General features: G+C 36.9%; 1 pseudogene; it reads left to right on the top strand.

Moving 5' to 3' along the window:
* LOC107550424 (MAGUK p55 subfamily member 7-like) overlaps nucleotides 1-6,938 on the top strand; it is a 72,504-nt pseudogene extending 65,566 nt beyond the window's left edge.
* Nucleotides 6,939-21,528: the final 14,590 nt, after the last annotated feature.

Below are 21,528 nucleotides of genomic sequence, written 5' to 3'. Positions count from 1 at the left end.
CACCCACACACATATATATATATATATATATATATATATATACATATATGGCTGAGCAAAAACTGCCCCACCCCCAGTCAGCCCTGTACTGTATCATATTTGATACTCATTTCTAAGGCCTCCAAAGTATCAACAAATCAAACTTTTGCACTAATTTACACAATCTACTACATGCATTCTGTCATCTGATTCATAGTTTTTTTTAGAAAGTAAAATGTCAAAATGTTCTCCTTCAGGTTGTGTTACATGTGTCTTTTTGCTATGAAATTTTAATAAACTAAACGAAAGAATATTTTTTTATATATTTTTAGTAATATTTCAAAATGAACACTTACTGAAATTAAACACCACAAGGTTTACTTTAGTAAAAAAATAATTAAATGGATCAGATATAATACTTTAGGCTATTGAGGCTTTTTTTCTGCTCAGTTTTGGCCTCTGAATAAAACAAGGGGGCAGCTGACTTTTAAAAAATGAGGCACAAAATGATTTACTATCTTATTTTCCATGCAAATGTGGCACTTATGAAAGCATTGTATTTTCATGCTGAATTGTTCTTTAGAGACCATTCCTCAAATGTTTGATCAAACAGGTGGCTTTCGTTTGTGTAACATACATAAAACATATTGGGTCATACTGGAATGATGATCTGCTGAAATGTTTTTGAATTTACACTGAATGATTGTGATGTCCCTGTGAGAAGAGCCAAACCAATTTATATAACATGATTTTCTTTAAAATTTAACCACAGTGTGTCAGCCATTAACAGTTTGGAGCATTCCATTAAGCTGCTCTTTCACTGTAAATATATTCAGTTCGGCCAAGAGTGTACTGCTTTCAAATAGCACATCCAGTATACTGTACAATACATGCTGTAGCAACTGGATGAATATGTTAGCATGACAATGATGCCAGTGATGTATAACAGCAAACTGAAATACATCACCTAGATTTATGCTTGAATGCTCAAAATTTTAATTTATTTACAAATAATTTATAGCCATCTTGTTATTTATCAGAAATTTTCATAACTTGTTATTAAAAACGGGGGTTTAAAACAAAAATCTCTATATTCCCCATATTTCATGCTCTCTTAAATGTTTGATGTAGATTTTTGGAGAATGGTGAATATAAAGGGAACTACTACGGTATGAGTCTGGATTCAGTGTGCAGGGTTATAGCGGAGAGCAAGGTGTGCCTACTGTATGTGAAGCCACATGTGAGTAAAAGTTCATTTATGAATTGGTGGGTGTGTAAGTGTCAAAAAGCATTGGATCAGGTATCCGTGCATAAGGGTGCTCAACAACAATTCCCACTTTTAATGGATTTTATTTCATATTGTTAAAGAACCACACATGCAGAATATGGTAAAAATGCCACAATTTGTGCCTCTCTACAGAAGCATGAGCGAGAGAGAGAAACAGGGATAAACAGCAAGTGAGCAAGAGCCAGGGAGTCCTATATTACATGTCATATTTGTTGACTTTGTAACACAGACTCAAGGGCAGGAATTACGTCATTCTGGACAGGGAGGTTCTGCCAGCTCCACTCCAGTTGGTACATTTCATTGTGGTCTGATTATTTTTCATCAGCTTGTAACATTTATAGAAACATTCTCACTGTATTAACGAACATACTATGACGACACATTTGAATTTATGCAGGGCTGATGCTGCTGGCCTTGTGCAGAATTTTTGAAATTGTCTAGTGTCTAATGTCATAGAAAATGGTTTGAAATTAAACAGTTACAATATAGCATGGACACATTCATACTAGACAATGAACAAATGACTGAACAAATGATTTTGGAAAAAAGATGGTTCCCATATGTTGCCATTTTGCTCACTGTATGTCTTTTTTCACATTTTTTTCTCCATTCTCTAACAGGCCATAGCAGCCTTATACACCTCAGAGTTTAAACCCTATGTTGTATTTGTGAAGCCCCCATCAATAGAGCACTTGAAACTGAGCCGAAGAAATGCAAAAGTTCTGTCAAGTCAGAATGAACAAGCACCTACAAAAATATTTACAGTAAGAGATATAATGATTGTAGTTTCCTGCCATCTCTGTTGTGCATTGTGGTTGTCCTGTCTGATTGTCTGGTGTTGATCCTCATTAAAAAAGTTTTACATCTAAGAAATATATATACTCCACCAACGTTTACTATCCAACCTGACAGAACTGGAGAGGCTCTGCAAGGAGGAATGGCAGAGGATTCCCAAATCCAGGTGTGAAAAACTTGTTGCCTCTTTCCCAAAAAGACTCATGGCTGTATTAGTTCAAAAGGGTGCTTCTACTAAATACTGAGCAAAGGGTCTGAATATTTAGGACCATGTGATATTTCAGTTTTTCTTTTTTAATAAATCTGCAAAAATGTCAACAATTCTGTGTTTTTCTGTCAATATGGGGTGCTGTGTGTACATTAATGAGGAAAAAAATTAACTTAAATGATTTTAGCAAATGGCTGCAATATAACAAAGAGTGAAAAATTTAAGGGGGTCTGAATACTTTCTGTACCCACTTTACTTTTGACAGTTTTTAAAATGTTTGCACTCACATAAGATGAAAAGTTCAGTCGTATTAATGTCCTATGAAAAGCTATTCTTCATACAGCAGGTCCTCGCTCATGCTGGCTGCCATATTGACACATGACCAGCTGAATACTAAGTACCGTTTCACAGTAAGCCATTTTGTTGCAGACTAAATTAATCAAATAATCACATAAATTAATCAAAAGCAAAATTACTTTCTTAAAATAAAAATGAGATTTACATTATTTGCCTTAAAGCTTAATAAATGATGTACCTTTCTTTCTAAGGCCTCCAAAGTATCAACATGATCAAACTTTTACTGAAAAACTTGTTTAACAGAATCTACTACATACCTTCTGCCATCTGATTGATAGTTTATAGTTTATTTTAGCTAATAAAATACATTTTAGTATAATTCTAAAAATGTTCCTCTTCAGGTTATGGTACATGTGTAGTCTGGCTGTGAATTTTTTATTAAAAAGTTGACTTCATCATTGACTTCCATAGTATTTTTTTTTGTCCTACTATGGAAGTCAATGATGAAGTCAACATCAGGACAATCAACAGAAGAAAGAAACTCATACAGGTTTGTAACAAGTGGAGGGTGAGTTAATGATGATAGAATTTTCATTCTGGAAGTGAACTAATCCTTTAATTACATGAATTAAGAATTATAATCACATTCTTAATTTATGACCTTCCTGATGTTACACCAGTTCAGTACATAGCGAAGGTGGAAAAGGCTTGACCTGACCTATCATCTTGACCCTACTTCAGCTTCTTTGGCATTTAATGCACCTATTTGACAAGGGTCCTTTTTAAAAATCACTCCAGGGTGGGCTACAGGTGTGCCCCATGAGCACACACAGGTTCTTCTTCTTACACTCCCAACTGTCTAAATAATCACATAAATTAATCAAAAGCAAAATTACTTTCTTAAAATAAAAATGAGATTTACATTATTTGCCTTAAAGCTTAATAAATGATGTACCTTTCTTTCTAAGGCCTCCAAAGTATCAACATGATCAAACTTTTACTGAAAAACTTGTTTAACAGAATCTACTACATACCTTCTGCCATCTGATTGATAGTTTATAGTTTATTTTAGCTAATAAAATACATTTTAGTATAATTCTAAAAATGTTCCTCTTCAGGTTATGGTACATGTGTAGTCTGGCTGTGAATTTTTTATTAAAAAGTTGACTTCATCATTGACTTCCATAGTATTTTTTTTTGTCCTACTATGGAAGTCAATGATGAAGTCAACATCAGGACAATCAACAGAAGAAAGAAACTCATACAGGTTTGTAACAAGTGGAGGGTGAGTTAATGATGATAGAATTTTCATTCTGGAAGTGAACTAATCCTTTAATTACATGAATTAAGAATTATAATCACATTCTTAATTTATGACCTTCCTGATGTTACACCAGTTCAGTACATAGCGAAGGTGGAAAAGGCTTGACCTGGCCTATCATCTTGACCCTACTTCAGCTTCTTTGGCATTTAATGCACCTATTTGACAAGGGTCCTTTTTAAAAATCACTCCAGGGTGGACTACAGGTGTGCCCCATGAGCACACACAGGTTCTTCTTCTTACACTCCCAACTGTCTGGGGGTTGTTCAGGCTTGGGATAGAAGGTTTTCTGGTAACCCCACTGAGACCCATCTTTTGTCATGCTGTGAGCATGAGCACCTAAGTCTTCCCCAGGGTCTTGTAAAAGACTTAGGTCATCTCTCTCACACCTGGATATTGTTTTACAAACTACCAAGCTCTTGGGTGCAAATGTGTTGCTCATCTTTCCCTATTAACCCAGGACACATCCTGTATGACTGCACTGAGCACTGACCTTAACAAGACACATTTGGACATCTCTTGTTTTCATGATTTAGTGGAATGACTCGTCTTTACTGTCTTCTTTACTTTTCTTACTCCAATCCAAGCCAGGTCAGTCTGACGTATAATGTCACATCATTTTTATAATTCATAAACTGCAAAGTGAAATACCTTTTGAGGCAAAGAAAGACATTTATAGGCAAGATGTATTCTTTCAGACCATCTGCAGCTTTGGGTGATGTGTGTTTTCATTGTTAAAAATAGTGGACAATATCATGGCTGAGGAAGAACATTTCTCACACTGACTATTGACCTGAATGAATTTTATAGGAGCTCTTAAATACACTGAATTGTATTTAAGAGTTCCTATTGCTCTTATGTACTCGTATGGCTATTTTTCTAAACAGTTCAAAATGACTATATGTGTAAAGAATGGCAATTAAAGCTTAAACAATTTATTTTACTAGGCTGACCAAAACAAGGAAAACACTCCAAAGCACGGTATCCCACCTAAATGAACCATCTGTAGGCAGTAGAACCTATTTCTTCTGGCATGCCGTTTGCGAATGTCAGTCATGGTGGGAGAAAAAAAAAAGTACTGGCATTATTTTGCCTTAATGATCCTTTAGCAGTGTATCATACAGTTGGCTAGACAAACAGGGAAATCAAAAGGGTGCTTCTACTAAATACTGAGCAAAGGGTCTGAATATTTAGGACCATGTGATATTTCAGTTTTTCTTTTTTAATAAATCTGCAAAAATGTCAACAATTCTGTGTTTTTCTGTCAATATGGGGTGCTGTGTGTACATTAATGAGGAAAAAAAATTAACTTAAATGATTTTAGCAAATGGCTGCAATATAACAAAGAGTGAAAAATTTAAGGGGGTCTGAATACTTTCCGTACCCACTGTATATCGGGTCGTACACTGTTACAAAAACAAAAAAGTTAAATTTACAGAATTTACAAAAATTAGGTAGAAAAATGTTCGGTTTTACAGACTAACCTTAAAGGGGTCATAGGATGCCCATTTTCCACAAGTTGATATGATTCTTTAGGGTCTTAATGAAAAGTCTGTAACATAGTTTGGTTAAAATTTCTCAATGGTAGTGTAAAAAAACTTTCCTTTAAATGTTAATGAGCTCTGCTGATCCCGCCCCTCTCTTCCGAGCTGCTCTCAGAGAGACTGTTTACTTTAGCCGCATTCATCGTGAAACTTGCTAATAATTAGCACATTATTAGGAAAGGCGATTTGCAAAGATTCATTACAAAACATTATACTCACTTCTTCTGTAGATGAGGCTGGATCATGAATGATTCGCGCGAACATAGACGCATTTATGTAGATCGGGGGCGCATTCTCTTCAGAAACAATGTAATCCACTGCGAGTTCAGCGGCTCAAATGTCGGGAGTAAATGATGACTGCTATGCTCATTATTACGTCCAACAACAGAATACCTAAATCGCTTAGGAGTCATTCTTGTCTACATCTGCTCCGGCGGCGAAACAATGGCGGACAGATGACAGCTCACTCAGGGCGGGTCTGAGGTAAGACACCAGTCCAGTCTGTGCTGAAACGCTACTGTCAATCAAACTATCGTGGGAGTGGCCTGTCTGTGTGACATCACACAGACAGGCATCTGAGATCGGCTCGATTTGAGAAAGAGGTAAATATTTAACCAGATTTAAAAAAAAACACTGGGTGGATTTTTATCATTATAGGGTGGTTGTGTGCACACACTGCCAACACACATTTCAGTTCAAACAACTTGTAAATGTGCATGTAGCATCCTATGACCCCTTTAAATTTACAGTAAAAAAAACCCCCAACATATTTCATTAACCAAAATAATGTTATTTCATGTTAATATTTTTACCTTCATTATATATGGATAACCACCTTTAAAACACAACTACAAACATTAGTTTAACTACAAAAAACCCTAATGTAAACCCTAATGTACATAACTTGAAACCGTTATTTCAATGAAAAACTATCCAATGTGAGGTGTCATAGATAATTCTGGGAACGTCAATTAATTTTTTTTGTTCTATTTTTTCCAGAGTAGCATTTTTACACACTTTTACTGTTAAAATTACTATATTTTTTAAAAAATCCCATACATCCAATCCGATTAATTTCTGTGGGGAAACACTGTTCTAGAACTCAGACAAGCAGAGTGATACAAACAGTAAATCATTCAGTTATAATGGTACATTAATATCATTATTAGATTCCAACTTGTAAACACATTCACAACTTTGTAAAACTCATCAATTAATTTGTATGTCGCTTAGCCAGTCAAATTTGAGGAATGAACTAACAATTGTATATTGAACAGTGTAGTAATATTATTCTCATGCATTGCCCTTTTATTCGTTTTTTGACAGGAGGAGGATTTTCAGGATATGATTACCAGTGCTCAAGCCATGGAGAATAAATACAGCCACTTGTTTGAGAATGTGATCATCAATGACGACCTGGCCATGGCATTCACTGAGCTGAGAGTCGAACTCGCAAAGATAGAAACAGAGACTCACTGGATCCCAAATACATGGGCTCATGTCTGAAAAGCAATTAATGTTCACTGAACCACTCAGACACATCATAACTTTTGATTATATTTTGGAGATTTTCTGCATATAAAAAAGGCACACCATATTATTGTAATTATACGCTTATAAGCAGTGCGTGCTGGAAGGTCATGAATCAGCTCCATTCATAACTGCCAAACTCATGACACTGCACTGAAGTTGAAATCGTTTTGTTTATGTTGAGAAACAAGTAATTGTAAAGAATTTTTATCTCCCCCTAATTCCTACATAATGATATATATTATGTTGTTTTACTAGATGATTTCTATACAGATATTCCTTTGTGCACTGTTGTGGTTCATGTTTTGACAATAATCACTTACAGACATGGATTTTCCATTGAAAAGATGTGTTCTCAATTTGGTTTAAGTGAGGTGGAGTACTACAGTTTCTCTTTTTTTCATAATTTGTGACTACAAGATTGAAATCTGGATTAGACCTCTGAAACACATCCAGGTAGCTATATGTACCGAACAGTTCCAATCCAAGTTTAGATTTGTTCCTGACATTGAACTCAGGGCTTTACAATGATTTAAATGCTTTAGTGTTCTTGAAGAATATTAACATTTGCAGGTATACGAGGTGATCCATGAGTCAACCTTTAAAGCACCTCAACTGTTTTTTAAGGTTTTAAACTAGCACAGAGCGACTCCCATGGCAACTTGAAAAGTTGAGCTGACATAGAAAGTTAAGAGGAAGACACTTGCTCAAGGTGTCTTTAGTTGTTTCTACAGAAACCAGAAGAGGAAGTGAAGTTTATTTTCACCAGCACTCAGTAAATTAAAGTGCACAATTAAACAGGCAAGTGACTAGAATGCAGATCTTATGAGCCACCAGCTTACTTGTGCATCTCATCCTCATGGCCCGTACCAGGGGCCAGTTGCATAACTTAGCCTCTATGTTAAGACAGTGACTTAAGAACTTGTCGGACCCACTAGCAGTTAGCCAAAGGGTAATCAGTCTTGTTTTCTGGATTCAATTTAAACCATTCTACATGTTTATGTAACCAAATTTTTACAAAATTATGACCAGTCAAACAAATTTGATTAGTAACTTGAAAGACTAGTCTAAACCTTTAATGCAACTGGCCCCAGTTCTTGCTGTGAGATGTTAGTCTACTCTTCTACCAAGACACTTGCACGTTTTTGAACACATCTGGGGGACACGTGGTTACATGCGGTTTGCCATGGCATGGATGATCAGCTGTCCTTCCTGTCTCCCAGTAGCACTATCTTGGGTGTCTTACATGAACAACATTGCAGTTTATTGCTCTGGCCACATATGCAGTCCTCATGCCTCCCTGCAGCAGGACTATGGAATGTTCACACAGGTGACTAGAGACCCTGGGCATCTTTCTCCTGGTGTTTTTCAGAGTCAGTCGAAAGGTCTTTTTAACGTCCTAAGCTATTATAATTGTGAACTGCAATCTGTAAACTGTTAGTGTCTTAAGGACTGTTCCACAGGTACTTGTGCAATAATTGTTTATGCTTCATTGAACAAGCATGAACACATTGTTTAAACTCTATTCAGTAAAGATCTGTAAAGCTTATTTGAATTTGACAAAATTATATTTACTGTGTATGATTAGGATTACTCTTATGTATGATACATGATTATTCTTAATCTCTGCAGTCTTTTGAAATGTTTTTCTTTTTTTGGAATATGGTGTAATATGGTGAATATATATTTCCTGTTTATTGAGGGGGAAGTACCTGTTTTGGCATATAAAATGTTGTTGTTGTTTTAGTTCCTTTATATTACAATTTTAATATTATTTAGGTATTTTATTCTGTTAAAACCTTTTTTAAATACTGTGGAGATCTTTAAGACTAATCAAATATCATAAAATATATTAATCATAAATATTATCATCATCAGGCAAACACGTGATAAGCAATTTTTTGTTGTTTTTATGTTTTTGTTGCCTATATCTTTCAGTACCATTGGATTGGTTGGCACAAGTGTGCAATATAACTTTAGTGATGAAGTAAAAATAAATAAATAATGCCTTAGTATGTATCTATCTATCTATCTATCTATCTATCTATCTATCTATCTATCTATCTATCTAATCTTTTATTTAACAATCCACCTGCTGAGCTTTCAAATTCAGGGACCACTTTTGTAGTACTAAAAATTACACCCAGCCTTTAAAGCAGAGAGTACTGTCATTTTCCACTCAAAGTTTCCATGTATCTGCAGTGAATGTGAAATGAGTTTATTAGTCAGTCATGGCTCATCCAAATGTCAATCAGTTCAGTCTTTTTTTTATGTAACTGATTTATAATGACTGGAAAGAGGCCAGTGCAGAAAGAGAAATCTGGATGAAGAGATGGATACTGTATTTGTCTGGTTTTGTGTGGAGGAGCTAGATGGGTATAGACAGCCCAGGCTTTGTGGCTTTATGAGAGGTCAGGTTCCTTCATGGGCTCACATCATCGCTATTAAAGGGCTATCTGAACGGCGAGTCCCGAGTGTGGTAAAAAGACCAGGATACTTCATGGGCGCACATGCACACAATGAAAATGCCAACAAAAATATGGCGAGCCCAGTAGAGCTGTGGACAAGAGTTTAAAATAACTGATTAAGTTAAATTTTTTACCATAATTCATGGTGAACAAGAGATTTGTGCTTTCCTGATTATCACAAAATACAGCAGCAGAAACAATATAAGAACTGTTAATGAAACTACATAAAACAAAGCACACTTTATCCCTAATGTCAAAACTCTCCCAAAACTATAGTCAGGCATTAGCCATAATTAAATTCAGGCCTGCCTCTCAGCAACAGAACGACCATTTGTGGTCAGCAGTGAAATCAAGTCAACTACTCCATGTTCATCAAATCTAATCATGCAGGGATGAAGTTATTTGATGGGGGCTGTTTCAAACATAGTTTTTATGCACACAAACGCACAATGAGTACTGAAGTGCAGAAGGCTAAAGAAGTGCACTCTAAACAGTCTCTAGAGGGCCACACCTTTCTCTGGACATGCAGCACAGAGGTTGGTACACCTTACTGCCAAACCTCAGATATGCAGAGGCACAGCTACTGAAACCCTGTTTTATGAAGACTGTTTCATGTAAATCTTGCGATCTCACACTGCACAGAAAAAAATGTAGAAAAGCTGTCACTGGGGCGGTACAGTTTCAATCTGTGTTGGCTCGAGCCACTAACTGTTTCAGACGGTTCAGTTCGATTTGAAAAAGAACCAGTTCAAAGGAACAATTAGTTCACAAACAAGACATCACTCTGGACCATTTGCCTGAGGCTATCAAAGGTAATAATGTTGTAATTAATGTTCGGTTTCTTGCACAGACTTATCATTTCGCTTCATAAGACCTTAGTATTTGTCAGTTGACATGGGTATTAAAATTGTGTTGACTGTTTATGCTTTATTTTACTCTCAAACTGATGGATTGTGAATCAGCAAGAACCATTCAGCTAAAAATATTTGTTTACTCTTCTGCTGAAGAAAAGGTCACCTACATCTTGAATAGGCTAAATTAGCTGTAATTTTTATTTTTGGGTGAACTATTCCTTTAGGTTTCATTAACCCTTTCATGCATGAATTATGGAAAACATTATCTAGATTTTTTTATTATTCTTTTTATTACTTTAATATGATGCTAAAATTGAAATCCGTTTTCATTTTTACAAAATTCTGTTTTATTTAAAAATTATTTAACTGTCCACATATGTGAACACCATGCAACAAAAGCGTAAAATGGGACATAAAACCACAGCTGACAATATAGAATATTGTGTTTTTTAATGGCATGTTATGCCATTTATATATGCCATTTATATCAGCTCAGTTATTAAAAACAATAATATTACAATATAATAACAATGAAACACATATTGTAGGAACAATAACAGTAGTTACAGTGGGTACGGAAAGTATTCAGACCCCTTTAAATTTTTCACTCTTTGTTATATTGCAGCCATTTGCTAAAATCATTTAAGTTAATTTTTTTTCCTCATTAATGTACACACAGCACCCCATATTGACAGAAAAACACAGAATTGTTGACATTTATGCAGATTTATTAAAAAAGAAAAACTGAAATAACACATGGTCCTAAGTATTCAGTCCCTTTGCTCAGTATTTAGTAGAAGCACCCTTTTGAACTAACCATGTGATATTTCAGTTTTTCTTTTTTAATAAATCTGCAAAAATGTCAACAATTCTGTTTTTCTGTCAATATGGGGTGCTGTGTGTACATTAATGAGGAAAAAAAATTAACTTAAATGATTTTAGCAAATGGCTGCAATATAACAAAGAGTGAAAAATTTAAGGGGGTCTGAATACTTTCCGTACCCACTGTATATATGCTGAAACCTATTAGCAATATGGGCAGATCATGGAAAACATTCACTGCTGATTGTAACAACTTATGCTGTCACTGTCACTTCCACTGTCCTCTGGGATATTCTCTATTATTCTGCACTGACTCCTTCTGCACTGACTCCTTGCCCTATGCTGGCCCTGTTTGGAAGGCAAAATGCAAATTTGTCTCCATATGTATGTGTAAAGTTGCCATTTAATGCTGTAATATGTAATTTCAAATGGTTATTTATGTTGATATATTTGTTAAATGTCTGTTTTATTACAATATAAGACAATTCATAAATGAAATTCATGAAAAAATAGAATAGATATACTAGCAGGTTACAGAAATCAGACTTTATGCAATCTGACTCCACTGTTGCATGACGTCCACATACGTGGACAGTTGGTTTTTGGTGAATAAAAACTACATTTTACTCTAAATTTTAGTTTATAAAATACTAACATATTCATCATACTTTACTGTACATAATAATATATTTTTTTACCTTGTATAAAAGTTTTTCACAGATATGCCTGGGGCATTTAGCACATGGCTATCGCTGTCAGCCATCTTGGATTAATGATGTCATCAAGCAATGAATATTTGGAATGCAAGATAGTAGCCATTAATACAATATTGCTGTCAATCTACTGACACTGCCCTCAAGTGGTTTGGAGAAAATTACCATCATAAATGAACCCTAAATTGAGTTAAATTAACTGTCCACAAATGTGGACACCATGCATGAAAGGGTTAATATACTTTTTGTTGTTAAAATGTTTGTATTCCACTACTGGTTTAAAATGACACAAGGTTGAGTAAATGATGACAGAATGTTTTTTGAATGAATTGTCTCTGCAACAGTATTCAAAACAATATACTACTACACCATTATTATTCTCAACTTTTTTGACCCCAAGGCCCCCCATTGCCGCCCACAAATATTTGAAGGGCCCCATGGCCTTCTCAGGTGTTGGTGATTTACTCGAAAAGTAAATATAGTTGTTGTTGTTTTTTTTAAACTACACATTTTCTACAAATCACACTTTTTAAATTAGGCTTCCTTATCAAGATTGATTGATTGATTTTTTTTTTGAGTCTCCAGAGGGCCAACACCTTTCTCTGGACAGAGGTTGTGCACCTTCCTGCCAAACTTCAGATACTTATGGCGCTTTTCCACTGCATGGTACGGCACGGTACGGCTCGGTATGGTTCACTTTTGGGGGGTTTTCCACTGGGTACAGTACCTGGTACTTTTTTTTAGTACCACCTCGGTTGGGGTTCCAAGTGAACCGTACCATTACCAAAACGTGACGTGTAAACTCTGCTGATCACGGATTGGCCGGAGAGAATCATCACTACATGCGTCACTGAACTTGCGACACAAACACAAAATTTAAATCAGCACAGCCAGCGAAGGATCGAACGCAACTGTTTTGAACGAGCGCACGTTTTTTAACAACCAAAAAGTTTTGTTGTCTATTGCATTTTTTTAGGAGTCGTGGTAGTAGAGGCAGTGCAACTATAACGACATGTGAATAATCCCGTCCACTCTAAAGCGGTACTGAACTGCAGTGGAAACGCAAACCATGCCGAGCCGAACCGTGCCGTACTGTACTGAGTCGTACCACGCAGTGGAAAAGCGCCATAAGAGGCACAGTTACCAAAACCTTGTTTTATGAAGACTGTTTCATGTAAATCTTGGTCAATCTTGATTTTTTTTTATGTTTCATGCTTATTTTAATGCTTTTTTTGCCTTTTTTTAAATCTTTTTTTTTTTTTGTATTCTCAAGAAAATTTGAAATTGAAATTAAATATTTTAAGTTCAGCGAGTTCTTGTATTATGTGATAAAACCCACAATTTGAATGTTTTTATGTTATTAAAACAATTACAGTAGTTTTTAAATGTTTTTATAGTACCAATAAATCCATAAAATAATAGAAAGCAGAATTGTTTAGTTCAACAGTCCACAGATCCAATTCCCCAAAAAAGGCTCCAGAAACAGGCCACTTTTGTACCAGTAAAATTTTTTATTTAGTCTTTCATAAAGTTGTCCCACTGTACCACATCTGTGTTGACTCAATGCAAAAAGGGCTTTGCGATTTTGCATGCTAGAGCTAGTAGTCTTTTAGCAGCCTGTTCTCTCTTTCCAAGTATGGATTAGTTAAAAACCACCACTCTTCCCTGACCTTAGAAATGTTTCAATATTTGTTTATCGAGGCTGATAAGAGCATCGCTCTAGTGCACTACACAGGTGTACATCTAGGTATTCAGTAAGCTGCTCACCCTTTTTTTCAAGTGGCATGATTATGTTGGCTAGGAAAGTGAAGAATTCCCCACAAACTTGTACTGTTTAACCAAGCACGCATAGACTTCTGTCTGCTGCACTTAAGGTTCCGAAGAGCACAGTGGCCTCCATTCCTTAAATGGAAGACGTTTGGGATGACCAGAACCCTTCCTAGAGCTGGCTGTCCGGCCAAACTGAGCTATCGGGGGGGAAGAGCCTTGGTGAGAGAGGTAAAGAAGAACCCAAAGATCACTGTGGCTGAGCTCCAGAGATGCAGTTGGGAGATGGGAGAAAGTTGTAGAAAGTCAACCATCACTGCAGCCCTCCACCAGTCGGGGCTTTATGGCAGAGTGGCCCGACGGAAGTCTCTCCTCAGTGCAAGACACATGAAAGCCTGCATGGAGTTTGCTAAAAAACACCTGAATAAGATTCTCTGGTCTGATGAGACCCAGATAGAACTTTTTGGCCTTAATTCTAAGCGGTATGTGTGGAGAAAACCAGGCACTGCTCATCACCTGTCCAATACAGTCCCAACAGTGAAGCATGGTGGTGGCAGCATCATGCTGTGGGGGTGTTTTTCAGCTGCAGGGACAGGACGACTGGTTGCAATTGAGGGAAAGATGAATGCGGCCAAGTACAGGGATATCCTGGACGAAAACTTTCTCCAGAGTGCTCAGGACCTCAGACTGGGCCGAAGGTTTACCTTCCAACAAGACAATGACCTTAAGCACACAGCTAAAATAACGAAGGAGTGGCTTCACAACAACTCTGTGACTGTTCTTGAATGGCCCAGCCAGAGCCCTGACTTAAACCCAATTGAGCATCTCTGGAGAGACCTAAAAATGGCTGTCCACCAACGTTTACTATCCAACCTGACAGAACTGGAGAGGCTCTGCAAGGAGGAATGGCAGAGGATTCCCAAATCCAGGTGTGAAAAACTTGTTGCCTCTTTCCCAAAAAGACTCATGGCTGTATTCGATCAAAAGGGTGCTTCTACTAAATACTGAGCAAAGGGTCTGAATACTTAGGACCATGTGATATTTCAGTTTTTCTTTTTTAATAAATCTGCAAAAATGTCAACAATTCTGTTTTTCTGTCAATATGGGGTGCTGTGTGTACATTAATGAGGAAAAAAAATTAACTTAAATGATTTTAGCAAATGGCTGCAATATAACAAAGAGTGAAAAATTTAAGGGGGTCTGAATACTTTCCGTACCCACTGTATATATGCTGAAACCTATTAGCAATATGGGCAGATCATGGAAAACATTCACTGCTGATTGTAACAACTTATGCTGTCACTGTCACTTCCACTGTCCTCTGGGATATTCTCTATTATTCTGCACTGACTCCTTGACCTATGCTGGCCCTGTTTGGAAGGCAAAATGCAAATTTGTCTCCATATGTATGTGTAAAGTTGCCATTTAATGCTGTAATATGTAATTTCAAATGGTTATTTATGTTGATATATTTGTTAAATGTCTGTTTTATTACAATATAAGACAATTCATAAATGAAATTCATGAAAAAATAGAATAGATATACTAGCAGGTTACAGAAATCAGACTTGATGCAATCTGACTCCACTGTTGCATGACGTCCACATACGTGGACAGTTGGTTTTTGGTGAATAAAAACTACATTTTACTCATCATACATTACTGTACATACTAAATTTTTTTTATGCAATTGACCTTGTATAAAAGTTTTTCACAGATATGCCTGGGGCATTTAGCACATGGCTATCGCTGTCAGCCATCTTGGATTAATGATGTCATCAAGCAATGAATATTTGGAATGCAAGATAGTAGCCATTAATACAATATTGCTGTCAATCTACTGACACTGCCCTCAAGTGGTTTGGAGAAAATTACCATCATAAATGAACCCTAAATTGAGTTAAATTAACTGTCCACAAATGTGGACACCATGCATGAAAGGGTTAATATACTTTTTGTTGTTAAAATGTTTGTATTCCACTACTGGTTTAAAATGACACAAGGTTGAGTAAATGATGACAGAATGTTTTTTGAATGAATTGTCTCTGCAACAGTATTCAAAACAATATACTACTACACCATTATTATTCTCAACTTTTTTGACCCCAAGGCCCCCCATTGCCGCCCACAAATATTTGAAGGGCCCCATGGCCTTCTCAGGTGTTGGTGATTTACTCGAAAAGTAAATATAGTTGTTGTTGTTTTTTTTAAACTACACATTTTCTACAAATCACACTTTTTAAATTAGGCTTCCTTATCAAGATTGATTGATTGATTTTTTTTTTGAGTCTCCAGAGGGCCAACACCTTTCTCTGGACAGAGGTTGTGCACCTTCCTGCCAAACTTCAGATACTTATGGCGCTTTTCCACTGCATGGTACGGCACGGTACGGCTCGGTATGGTTCACTTTTGGGGGGTTTTCCACTGGGTACAGTACCTGGTACTTTTTTTTAGTACCACCTCGGTTGGGGTTCCAAGTGAACCGTACCATTACCAAAACGTGACGTGTAAACTCTGCTGATCACGGATTGGCCGGAGAGAATCATCACTACATGCGTCACTGAACTTGCGACACAAACACAAAATTTAAATCAGCACAGCCAGCGAAGGATCGAACGCAACTGTTTTGAACGAGCGCACGTTTTTTAACAACCAAAAAGTTTTGTTGTCTATTGCATTTTTTTAGGAGTCGTGGTAGTAGAGGCAGTGCAACTATAACGACATGTGAATAATCCCGTCCACTCTAAAGCGGTACTGAACTGCAGTGGAAACGCAAACCATGCCGAGCCGAACCGTGCCGTACTGTACTGAGTCGTACCACGCAGTGGAAAAGCGCCATAAGAGGCACAGTTACCAAAACCTTGTTTTATGAAGACTGTTTCATGTAAATCTTGGTCAATCTTGATTTTTTTGATGTTTCATGCTTATTTTAATGCTTATTTTGCCTTGTTTTAAATCTTTTTTTTTTTTTGTATTCTCAAGAAAATTTGAAATTGAAATTAAATATTTTAAGTTCAGCGAGTTCTTGTATTATGTGATAAAACCCACAATTTGAATGTTTTTATGTTATTAAAACAATTACAGTAGTTTTTAAATGTTTTTATAGTACCAATAAATCCATAAAATAATAGAAAGCAGAATTGTTTAGTTCAACAGTCCACAGATCCAATTCCCCAAAAAAGGCTCCAGAAACAGGCCACTTTTGTACCAGTAAAATTTTTTATTTAGTCTTTCATAAAGTTGTCCCACTGTACCACATCTGTGTTGACTCAATGCAAAAAGGGCTTTGCGATTTTGCATGCTAGAGCTAGTAGTCTTTTAGCAGCCTGTTCTCTCTTTCCAAGTATGGATTAGTTAAAAACCACCACTCTTCCCTGACCTTAGAAATGTTTCAATATTTGTTTATCGAGGCTGATAAGAGCATCGCTCTAGTGCACTACACAGGTGTACATCTAGGTATTCAGTAAGCTGCTCACCCTTTTTTTCAAGTGGCATGATTATGTTGGCTAGGAAAGTGAAGAATTCCCCACAAACTTGTACTGTTTAACCAAGCACGCATAGACTTCTGTCTCTTGCCGCCAAATGGCGAACTAAAGCGTGTAATCATTCTGACAGCTGGACAGTTTCAATTAAGCATTATTTATGGAGACTTGAGGAATACAAGACACACACTGGAGAAGCAGAGGGTTTCAAAACATATTGAAAGCCAATCATAACAGATTCAGGCAGAATGGGCCATTCTTACAGCTGACTGGAGCACATGAGATTGATTAGTTAATGAACCACCATACACTGGTTATATCTGACTTCACCATCATGGTAAGCAATTCTATGATCAATATGGATCAAGATGGATAAAACAGACCACCTCTTAGAACTAAATATCCTTGGGATGGAAATATGCCACAAATATTTCAATTTTATGAGAACTTCACTTAAACTTGAATCACCAAACTCTGACAAACTGTGCTTGGGTCACAACCATAACCGTCAAACCACCATCCTGTGTGATTCATTGTGTCATTCATTTAAAAACACAAATGCCCATTTTGGTATTTTGCCCCCTGCTAGTAAATGAAAGAGCTTGTGGTTGTTTTGTTGGGCTCCACCTTCGTGAGCACGCGACCCTGAAACCAGCAAGAGTACATGTTCCCACTGGGAAGGCTGTCTGTCTAACTGACAGCTCTCATTCAATCAAAGTAAAATTTTCCAGAGACAAAGCTTTGCCTTTAACAAAACTCCAGACTGGTGAAAAACATTGAAATGCACTTTTGATCTTCACTTTATGTAATTACTCACATTTCCAGACAATTCAGAAGACAGTGGAGGCTGGATCTGCTTCAAAACACCAAAGCTGTATCCAAATCATGATCTGGGTACTGTAGAACTTACACTGACCAAAAGGCCACAACACAAAGTATAATTTGCGTAAGTAGTTACAATGAGAAACTTCATACCTAGCAGAAGCTTAAGGTTGTCCACCATTTTTTCTCATCTTTAAAATTTGAAGTCTCCTCAGCTTTTGTGCCCTTATGGAATATCCACTGGTTTTACCCTTTCCATCAAATGCAGTAGGTCATCTGGATATTGTTCCCCTACTGCACAGACATCGCACTCATTATACAGTATATAATGCTTCTTGCATACTGTATGGCAGGGAATATGTACACATATTCAGACGAAGGGTTAGACTTACCTATTGACCCTCCTGTTATTTCATAATACAATACTGAAACTCCTTTTACTCCAATATATGAAAACCAAAGCTCTTGTTTTTCCATAGGATGTGATTTACAGCAATCTCCGATCACTTCTTTTTAGTGTAGAACCTTTGGATAGGCTAGCATTTGAGCAGAACTGAGGGCGTGTGGGTTTAATGGACTATGACCAGAGAGCACATAAAGAGCCAAAGAAACCTCCTGTTTACCTCTAACCAAATCATTCACTTGGCCATTCAGGTTGGTTCTGGGATTACAACAATGCTATTTCCTCAAAACATGCAAAAAAAAAAAAAAAGTTATTCATTCTTCATTAATTTCCATATATGAATTTTTGGGGCAAAATTCTATATGAGCAAGTTTAATGTCTTGAAAATGAAATCAACGAGAAAATCTTTTTCCCATTGTGCGTGCAACCAAAACACTCCCATGAGTAGAAATATGAATGTAATGAATGTTTTTTGTAAAATATCCACAAAGAGCTCAATGTACTGCAATTGTAACCAGCCTCTACTTAAGGTCAACAATTCATATGGATTCAGTTTAGCATAAAAAAGCTTTGAGTAGCACCTATTTTCCAATAAAAACACTCCTTTATGTGGCTGTTGTAATACAGTGGCCAAGTGATACAAGACTCCAAAAGCAGGGCACTTCCTCTCTGGAGTGTCAGAACATGCCTGTAATAGTTCATGAAGATACAAATAGACATTGTAAGCAGGTATGCGAGCAGAGGTGTTGCTACTTTGTGGCCTTGGCAGAATCAAAGATTTTTTTGCCAAAAACATCAGTTCAGAAAAGAACGTGAGACATCCGTCTCAAACAGCTACGTTATGTTGTGTCAGACGATTACTTTTTACAGCACACAGTATTCCACACAAAATTAGCAGGTTCTCTGAGAAGGTGTGACCATGGGACCATGACTTCAGCGCCGCTGATTGTAGGAACTCCCATAGTGGTGATTTACGGATGTTTATTTTCCTCCACAATGAGAGGCTGGGAGAGAGGCAGCAGCCATCTGGAGTGGTCCTCGGATGGGTATTAATTCAATCTGCCCTGTTAACGAAATGTTATGGCTTTAATTCATGCATCAGAGGCTCAGCCATGCATGTTCCAGTGTTCTGACTGAGAGGCAAAGTCATCTGTCCAATGAAAACTTACATGGAGGTGTATGTATCTGCGTCTCGTCTTACCTTGTACATCTTCTTTATGAATGCTTTCATGTGTCTCATGGCACAGCATATCAAGGATTTTTCACCATCTGTCTCAAACTATTTATAGGTGTAGCTACGGTTAAGAATTGGTTATATCAGAGAATATCAGTTTGAGCAAAAAGTCAAACATAATTTCTCTATTTAATCATGTTATTGGCCATTTATAAACTCAGAGTTAAAAGTCTGTTAAATACAGTATATGAAAGCTGATCAGACTTGGCCATTATATAACTAAAGCCAGAAGAGTGGCATTCTGGAAGAATATGTTGGATTGCAAGTCCCTTTCAACTAGAAAAATAACTTACAAGATTCCTACACATGCTGCCAAATTTTGTTATTCCACAGTGATGGGAGATTCATTTGCCATTGCAAAATATCCTAATTTGTGTGTATGGTCTTTCTTTTTGGATGGCCTTTTTGGAAGATTATGCGTTGGGTAGTTTGTCTTGGTTCATTTTAGAATATCGGGAGTGTTCTTAAGTCTTTCAAAACCTGAAAAAATTAAGATGATAATTAACCCATTTAGGCCATTGGGCAATTAAAGTTGCTAAAGGCTTTCCAGACTTTTTACTCTTTGTAAAATCTTTCTATGGAAGTTAATATATAAAGTCTAATGTTGTTTGAAAAATATGCAGCATTCTAAAAAGTATTTTGGGGAATATGGGTATTAATGGGTTAAATATTCTGTAGGTTTATTAATATAACTGAATAAGCTCTAATATCTCACTAATATGTCAGTAATTTAACCAACAGAAAAAAAGACTGTTAATACACCCTTCAGTTACCATTTTTTAGATGATGTTCACCACATGGCCCTCTACCATGCAATGAGGGGCCAGCTGCCTCACACATGGGCCAAAAGCAGTTCGGCACCACAAGTCACTATAGCATTGGAGAATTATGCCGTCATCATCCTCATCATCTTCACAACGAACTTATTATCATCCCAACACCTCATTATGCTCCATTTGGGCTCAACCATACTCTCAACAGGGAGTCATAAATAAAGATGATTACAATAATGAGAGCCGTAATTGCAGGTGCAGTTTCCTCCATGTCATTAGCAAAGCTTCATGTTCAACACTGACCCATGATGAGTTTAATGAGAAATGTGAAATAACAAAAGTTTTTGGAGGCTCACTTCTCCTCTGGATCATATAGTCAATTGATTGTGAAAGACATAAAATTGCCCATTGCTTGTCTACGGAAACCAGCATGATGCTAAGTAAGAAGAGGTTACTGTGCTACAAGGGGATTTCGTCTTGAAGCTGAGACATAGAGTTAAGAGCGAGCAGAAAAACATAAAATTGTCCAAGAAAAAAGCTGGAACGGGGGTAGCGAGTCTGTGGCTGTCAGTGTAGATTGCAGACCCTCGTAACAGAGACATATGAAGCTTTGCTTGCAAAAGCAATGCGGTACCTTTGAAAAGCCCAGAAACAGAGGAAAGTCTTGACACATCTGCATGGCTCTCGAAAGAGCACATTCGTACTGAATTATCAATGACTGCTTAACTAGCAAACATGACCCAACTCATTAGGGATGTGAAACAAGATGTAGCCTATGAGATGAAGAAACCATGCGGCGCATTGTACACTCACAACTCTTTGGAAAATCATGTGGCAGGCACACAGAATTTGGACCAGAGGACTGGGTTCGGATGAACATATGGGAGCTATTTGTTGGGTTAAAGATGCATTAGTACGAAAATGTGATTAATGGCAAAGTCATAATTATATGATATAGTAACTACAGTGTTCAAACACCCAGGGACTTTTGGGAGTGTACGTGACATAGACCAACACATTCACAAAGCAATTCATCAAGAGAAAGGCATGCTGGGCATTAGCTCCTCAGCCAGGCTTATTTTTATTAAAGAAGGCTGAAGAATTGGAGGTGTAATCGGTTGATAGAAGCAGACTGAATAGGTGTGCAGCTTCCACTGCTTTGCGAAACTTGATATGCAACATTTGTACTACAATAAATGCAATCAAAACATGCATTCTCATCTCCTCC

This window comes from Sinocyclocheilus grahami, unplaced genomic scaffold (assembly GCF_001515645.1).
Source record: "Sinocyclocheilus grahami isolate Dianchi unplaced genomic scaffold, SAMN03320097.WGS_v1.1 scaffold398.1, whole genome shotgun sequence".
Classification (NCBI taxonomy): Eukaryota; Metazoa; Chordata; class Actinopteri; order Cypriniformes; family Cyprinidae; genus Sinocyclocheilus; species Sinocyclocheilus grahami.
Note: the sequence above shows the minus strand (reverse complement) of the source record. Positions and strands in the feature narration are given on the sequence as shown.